The sequence below is a fragment of the Argopecten irradians genome, chromosome 13 (assembly GCF_041381155.1).
Source record: "Argopecten irradians isolate NY chromosome 13, Ai_NY, whole genome shotgun sequence".
Classification (NCBI taxonomy): Eukaryota; Metazoa; Mollusca; class Bivalvia; order Pectinida; family Pectinidae; genus Argopecten; species Argopecten irradians.
The window spans coordinates 32,131,025-32,138,989 of record NC_091146.1 but is presented as its reverse complement, the minus strand read 5'-3'; the positions used below and the strand labels follow the sequence as shown (position 1 = coordinate 32,138,989).

Genomic DNA, 7,965 nt, shown 5'->3' with positions numbered 1-7,965 from the left:
CTCTGATAATTGATATATTATTATCTTATTCTACCAGTGCGAAGTCATTTGTGGCGGTCCTGTGCCATGAGCGCTTAATGTTTAAAAGTGACCTTTGAATGCCGCGGGGTTACGTATACGGTCCGCTCGTAAAAAAGGCTGTTTGTTTGTGACAGTCCCGCAGTGTGACGTTCCAGTAACGTCTGCTAGTATCATGTGGATTTTTGTTTACTTTTGAGGCCGGTAGGTGTGTGTATGTACATATTATAGCTTTAACCACACGGGGACACCCTGCTATCAAAAGTCGCCACATATATATTGAGAAACTCCGAGATGAGACCTTAATTATTCTGGGATATTTACTCAGTGGGTAGAGTTATTGCAGCTTTCCAGCTCTGGAAGAAAAGGTATGTGTTTTTTTTATATACATGCACGTGCTTCAAGTTACAGTACTAGGCAACTAATTTAGTACGGTCATTTTAATTTCTTAGTGTTGCATTGGTCGCTTCTTCGAACATTGAGATCCTGTTTTCTTTCAAAACTTTTCTTTGACTTAGTAAAAAAAAAATATTGTGATCTTTTATTTTGAAAGTCAGATCAAAATGGGTTTTTTTTGTTCAAGTTAGAAAGTTGGTTTGACAATGAGAGTCCATGTATGCTTGATGTTGTAAACTGTTTTTACACGTACATGTGCACGTGGTCGAGCGTTATTTTTTATTAAACAAAAAACTACAATTGGTAAACACGTGAGTCTTTTTGTTTCTGTACATACAATGTATAGACCTAGATATCTAGATAATACATCGATATGTGAAAGTTTAAATGCAGCAAAAATTTTGGATGTTTATTGAAACTGTGTGAAAACCTATGTTTACAGAAATAATTATTCCTATCAAACCTCATTATTTTTTATGTTTAATTGTTTCATTTATGAAAATAAAATTTTGGATTGAAGAAAGGTTTTATCAAGTGGTAACCCTTAAACTGTGAATAGGGTTTCAGTTTCTGATCTACAGTTTCTGATATTCTGTGGAAAGAGTGCTTATGGAGGGGGGTGGGGGTCACCAATTACTGAAGTGGGGGAGGGGGCAGAAGGATTCTTATAGGGGACACACACTTATGAGGAGGGACACTTATAGGGAGAAGGGGCACCAATAACTGAAGTGGGGGAGGGGACAGAAGGATTCTTATAGGGGACACACACCTACATAGTATGAGGAGGGACACTTATAGCGGGGATGGCGGGGGGCACCAATTACTACATGTAAGACGGGGAGGGGCACTCACTTCAACATCATTGGGCCATCAATTATAACTTCAAATATGTCTGTTTCTGTACAGTTGTCAACTTTTAGGTATGTTCAAATATTAGATTTGTTTAACATCTCCTCTTTCTTAAGTCACTTAGTTTTTTATTTAAATGTAATTTTATTCTTAATCAGTTTTTAATTCAAATGTAATTTAATGCTTAATTGGTCTTTACTAGATAATCAAACAAGAACCTTTCATGTTTCAAATTTAAAACTTTGAAATTAAATTTTTTTTTAGAATATTCATACAAATAATATAATGTATATACTTTACATAAAGCTAATAAATACGACCCTGATTGAAGTTTTAAATCTAAAACGTTTTATCACATTTTGGTTTTAACAACAATACATTTACATGTAACCTGTAATATATAAAACCATATTTGTATGGTTTGAGTTTGCATAGATTTAAAATATGCTATGTGATAAGTTAGATAAACATTTAATTGGACACAATGTAAACAAGACATTTAAAGTTTGGCTAGTGTAAACATTATCTATGAATTGGTTATGTAATTTGAAGGTGAATATCTGACACGACAGGCTGTGCAATTTTATGTAATCAAAATTAGGTCCAGCATTGTTGGTCAATATTGAGTAATCAAAGTACACAAATTCATTGCAAGTTTATAAAGGGTTTTATTTTCAACAAAATTCTGTAAATGTTGAAATACCATTGAGGATGAAGTTTCCGCTTCAATGATTTCCCCCTCACCTGATAGTAGTTTGTGAATGTATGAACAGTGTTACTGAAGATATACATGTATTTATCACGAAAATAATGTGACACAATGCAAACATTTTAGTTTTGCAATTCGCGAAATTAAGCACTCGTAAAAATATCCACTTTTCTATATGTTAAACAGTTTACTGCATGTATAGTGAAACCACACCCTTAATGACCACCTCTGTATAAAGACCACCTCTGTATAAAGACCACCTCTTATAAAAACCATCTCTGTATAAAGTCCACCTCTGATTAAAGACCATGCACCTCTGTATAAAGACTGCCTTTGTGTGAAGACTACCTCTGTATTAAGACCACCTCTGCATAAAGACAACATCTGTATAAAAACCACCTCTGTATAAAGACTGCCTCTGTATAAAGACTACCTCTGTATTAAGACCACCTCTGCATAAAGACCACATCTGTATAAAAACCACCTCTGTATAAAGACTGCCTCTGTATAAAGACCACCTCTGTATAAATACCACCTCTGTATAAAGACCACATCAGTATAAAGACCACCTTTATATTAAGACAACCTCTGTATCAAGACCACCTCTGTACAAAGACCACCCCTGTATAAAGACCATCTCTGTATAAAGACCACCTCTGTATAAAGACCACCTTTATATTAAGACAACCTCTGTATCAAGACCGCCTCTGTACAAAGACCACCCCTGCATTAAGACCACCTATGTATAAAGTCTACCTTTGTATACAGACTACCTCTGTATATAGACCACCTCTGTATTAAGACCATTTTTTTGGGGTCCAAAATGACCATTAATAACACAATACGACCTGTGTAAATGGACCAGTTGTTGTTATGGATGCTTATTGTCTTCTCGCATTCTTAGATATTCTCATCTGCTTTCGCATCTGAGCATTCATCAGTTCTTGCATCCTGGCGTTTATCAGTTCTCGCATCCTGGCATTCATCAGTTCTCGCATCTTGGCATTCATCAGTTCTCGCATCCTGGCATTCATCAGTACTCGTATCCTGGCATTCATCAGTACTGGTATCCTGGCATTTATCAACTCTCTCGTCCAGCGTGTTCATCTTCTCTCATAATGATAGATAGCTTCATTTACATACCAACATCAGTTTAAGGTTGAGTGGATTTCCTGTTGATAATACCGGGATATGAATCATTTTACTTTATACAATGTAGCTCCTAGCTCTTACCATATAATATTTATACTCTACCAAAACTTAGGTAAATTGGTAGCTATAAGGGCAGGTCAAAATCTTTCTTTATAATTTTAATTATACAGGTTACTTGCTATATCTTACTGGTATAATAATAAAAATGACATTTTAATAATCTTTTCAAATGTTCTTTTGGAATCTAATTCATAAGTTTCATTTTTCCAGTATACTAATACTAAGTTGCATCGTCTTTCTGAAATTTCATATTTCCTTAAATCCTTTTTCGTTACACAGCATATATGCAAGTATCAATATTAATAAATGAAAAATTAAAGGGACAATTCATTCTAAGAGAACATTAAAATTTGTACATACATCGGACTAACCCCAGTTCTAATGGAATTTACATCAGTCGGTTTTACTGTGATGTGCCTGAAAACCCCATGGTGGTGATATGTGTGTGAAATTTTCAAACTCGCTCGCTGTCCGCCATTACACATTGTGGTCGAACATCTTGTATGCCGAACCCTGTCCCTTGCTCGTAGAGTAATGCTACTTTTGTCTAGAACTGCTCAAATCGATCTGACAATAGTGTGTTTACCTTATTAGGTGAATTGTCTTGCCTAAAAATCATTTTATCACCTTCTCAGTGGTTATGTAGTTCATTTGTTTAACGTGCGTGACTTTGGCTCTGGTATAGGTACAGCGTCCATATTCTACCTGCTTAATCGTATTGATCAACGATTTGATATTTCAACGATATTAATTAAAATACTTAACAATGACGTGGAATTTGTCAATGTTTAACGTTATTTGTTTCATAAGAAATATAGAACAATACATTTATGTCATATTTCACTTCTTGGTTATGTAAAAGAATTAGCCTGAGTGAATTGTCTCTTTAATGAATTTTGATGTTCTTACAACATGGTAGATTGATGTTGATTGTGGCATGTTTCAGATCCATCAATAGCTGAGATATGACTTTTGACATATTTGCGGTATAGTGATGTTTTTCCAGTGACGTATCTTACCATAAAAGACCACTGACTTTTGACGCTAACTAATGTTGTTGATCGTGGAGTGATAGGGGCATCATAGACCACTATGACTTTTGATATTAGCTCTGTTGGTCCGGAGTGGTGCAGGCAGCCATCATAGACCACTCTGTCTTGTGACGTTGACGCTATTGGTCGCGGCGTGATATGGCCATCAAAGATAACTATTACTTTTGACGTTAATGCTGTTGATCTTGCATGATAAGCCATCATCAACCACTATGACGTTTTACGGTAACGTTGTTGATCGCGGTGTGGTAGGGCCATCAAATACCACTGACTTTTCACGTTAATGCTGTTGGTTGTGGTGCGATATCATGACACAAGCATCAAATACCACTATGACTTTTTGACGTTAACGCTGTTGGTCGTGACGTGACAGTGGCCATCAGTAGTAATGATGACTATGGACTTTTAACGACTTCTCCACATTAAAACCAGTACCCATTGTATAGCTAACAAGTCCACACCACAGCTAAAGGTTGTTCCCAATTGTAGATAGATAAACACGGATTAGGCCCCTGTCGTGCTTCAGTAAACCTCACAGGATGGCTCAACGGGACCTCTTTGATGTATTCCGTATTGACAATTACCAATACAGGTAAAAATTCCACAGGTATGTGCTGGTATCAACCTTGCGACAATCGTTTCTTTTAATACGATGATTTGACAAGGGCTACAAAGGTCGAAAGGATCAATCTTCTTACAAATGCACGGTTCTGGTTGAATGATTTCTGCCAGATTGAAGACTTGTACAGTTTGACAGATAAACCGGTCCAGGTGATTAGCGGGTCAATTGCATTGTTTTTGTTTACATAAATGTCTACAGGTAGATTTTTGCACAGGTAGGTACCTTACATGTCGAATTCGTTACATACCAGGTAAATCACATTTCAAGTGACACAGTTATCTTTACACAAATAAAATGTTTTACCTGTAGTTTTCTATACTGGTAAATGTTTCACTCTGCACTGGTATATTTACATGTAATTTTCTAGAACTGTAAATTATTATTTATCTGTAATTCTTATACAGGTAAATACTTCATACATGTATGTAAATATTTTACCTGTAACCCTCTATATATATATATATGCATATGATATGTATGGAGTAATTTTCTATGCAGGAAAACATTTTACTTAATATCCTCTATAACTGTGCTGTAATTTTCTTTACATTTACAGGTAAATAATTACCTGTAACCTTTGATATTGGTTTGATTTATCTGTAATATTCTTTTCACTCTATTCCAAATACTCTTTTCAGGAAAAACAATATGGCACCTATTATCAACTTTTATATGGGTTTGATTTACTAGTTATTTCTGTGCAAGTAAATATCCTACCTGTAATTTTGCACTTTAATGATATGTTGAATTTAACTCTATAGGTAAATATTTCAGGGGAGGCCATCCTTAAATGATCTTTCAGGGGAGATCATTCTTAAATGGTCTTTCAGGGGAGAAAATGATCTTTCAGGGGAGATCATTCTTAAATGATCTTTCAGGGGAGATCATTCTTAAATGATCTTTCATGGGAGGTCATCCTTAAATGATTTTTCAGGGGAGATCATTCTTAAATGATCTTTCAGGGGAGATCATTCTTAAATGGTCTTTCGGAGGGGGATCATTCTTAAATGATCTTTCATGGGAGGTCATCCTTAAATGATTTTTCAGGGAAGATCATTCATAAATGATCTTTCAGGGGAGGTTATCCTGAAATGATCTTTCAAAGGATCCTTAAATGATCTTTGCTGTTAATAAGACATTATTGTAAAGTGCTGAGGCCTGGGCTTTAATCAACGGAGCTGTCATCTATCCTAGAGCAGGCCATGCACCCTTAAGGTTGCTAACTACAATACACAGTACTGACACTCATCCACACAGTCACTAGAAATACCCATATCCATGCATGTACAGTGTATTGTCACATTATGCAGGTGCGTCTGGCCCTTATGACCATTAGCTCTTGATAGTACTGTACATAAAGTAATTCAAAACAAACAAAACCAAAATATGATAGATACATCAAACTTAATCGATGAGAAACTGATGACTTCTGTGTACAAATTACCTGGTGTCTTAATTAGCAGTTTTACGGTAAAGTTATTTGTTGTACTGATAGCTTACATAGGTATTCATGTTTGCAGAAAGATTAACTTATTCACCCCTGAAGACACATTTGGGCTGATCTAAATCAAAGACTGGACCAGTCCATTATGAAATTTTAGGGGTGTAAATAGTGTTATAGTGTTATCTTTATTTATTGGCTATGTCATTTGTAACACCGGTCGGAAGCTTCAAAGATTGTTGACATTTTTGTCGAGCAGGTCATCGTCCTATTCAACCTATATATATATCAGTAAGGAAAATGTTTTTACTGTTTATATAATCTCTGCGATAGGCACATTTTTTTTGGTGTAAAATTTTGGTCTCATTTCTGTTTAAGTCATAATTATGTACCATATAAGTTATATGCCAACTTTTTTGAAATTCCCATGGGGGTAATTTCACGTGTTTAAACTTTTCACCACAAGAAAGTGTACTTAGTAACCAATCCCCTATGAAAAAATTAAAGGTTTATTTTTGTATTTTTTGTTCTTTCTGATGATATAATCAGATTTTTGACATTTTGAATATTGAAGAGTTTGGACTTATTAAAATGGCCGAAATTGGGGATTCAATCATATTCAGGAGTCTCCCTCCAAAATAGGGATGGTTGCATGGCAATTTTCAACTAGTTCTTTCATTATACTTTATTAAAGTATGATAAAATAAGTGGTCAAAAATTTTGACTTGTAGTATTTTCTTCTTTCAGAAATCCCTTCATCTGAATCAATAAAAGATAAATTTGATACAGGCAGTCCATCTCTAGAATATCCATATATAATATATAGCAGAAGTTTGAAACTAGGGGGAGATAATTATTAGAATTTGATCAGCAAAGAAATTATTATAAAAAAAACCCTGATTATTTGCCACTATTAACCAATTCACCTCTGAAGACGTATGTAGATTCTTCTAATTCAAAGTCTGAATTTATGGAATAGTCTGTTATGGAATTTCAGAATACCTGTTTGAAAATTAAAACATCTATTGCATAAAATACAGTAAAACCTGTCTTAGCGACCACCTCTGTATAAAGACCACCTCTGTATAAAGACCACCTCTGTATAAAGACCACCTCTGTATAAAGACCATCTCTGTATCAGCGTGCCCCATTACGTACAGGTGTACGTGATTCACGCATCAAAAGTAATATGCACGTACACAAATTGGAAGCAGAGGGTACACTGCACGTACGATAAAATGGGAGTAAAAGCTAATAAAATGGGTGTAAAAACTGAAAACAGTTGTTATATATAATTTATATATTAAAACTGTCGGAAGAAATGACGAGACAATATCGTCCAGATCTTTCTGTAAGCTGGTTGCTACTGGCGATTTCCCTGCATTTTGGTTGGCTGATCATGACGACCCATCGATCTAGGTTATTTCATAACCTGAATAATGTTTCGCTATTTGATTATGGGCGCTATCACACACTAAAGATCGTAAGGCGTAACACCAGTGGTGTTCACTTGTCCGATGTTGTAAACATGGAGCCGTCTAAAAAGCGTACGATTAGCGATTTCTTTGCGAGTCCTTCTATCACCAAAAGAAAATCCCTGAATGAAACATTGTCTGAAAACGTAGATCAATGTAAGAAACAAGTAAAAAAGTTCCAACCCCAGTGT

At 35.3% G+C, this 7,965-nt stretch overlaps 1 protein-coding gene across 3 annotated transcripts in view; it reads left to right on the top strand.

Annotated features, from left to right (window-relative positions):
• Positions 1 to 226: 226 nt before the first annotated feature.
• LOC138306028 (hydroxysteroid 11-beta-dehydrogenase 1-like protein) overlaps positions 227 to 7,965 on the top strand; it is a 78,343-nt gene continuing 70,604 nt past the window's right edge. For all 3 annotated transcript variants that reach the window (XM_069246353.1, XM_069246347.1, XM_069246350.1), the window contains exon 1: positions 227 to 386. The gene's annotated coding sequence lies outside the window, so the exon portion shown is untranslated. The remainder of the gene's footprint in view (positions 387 to 7,965) is intronic.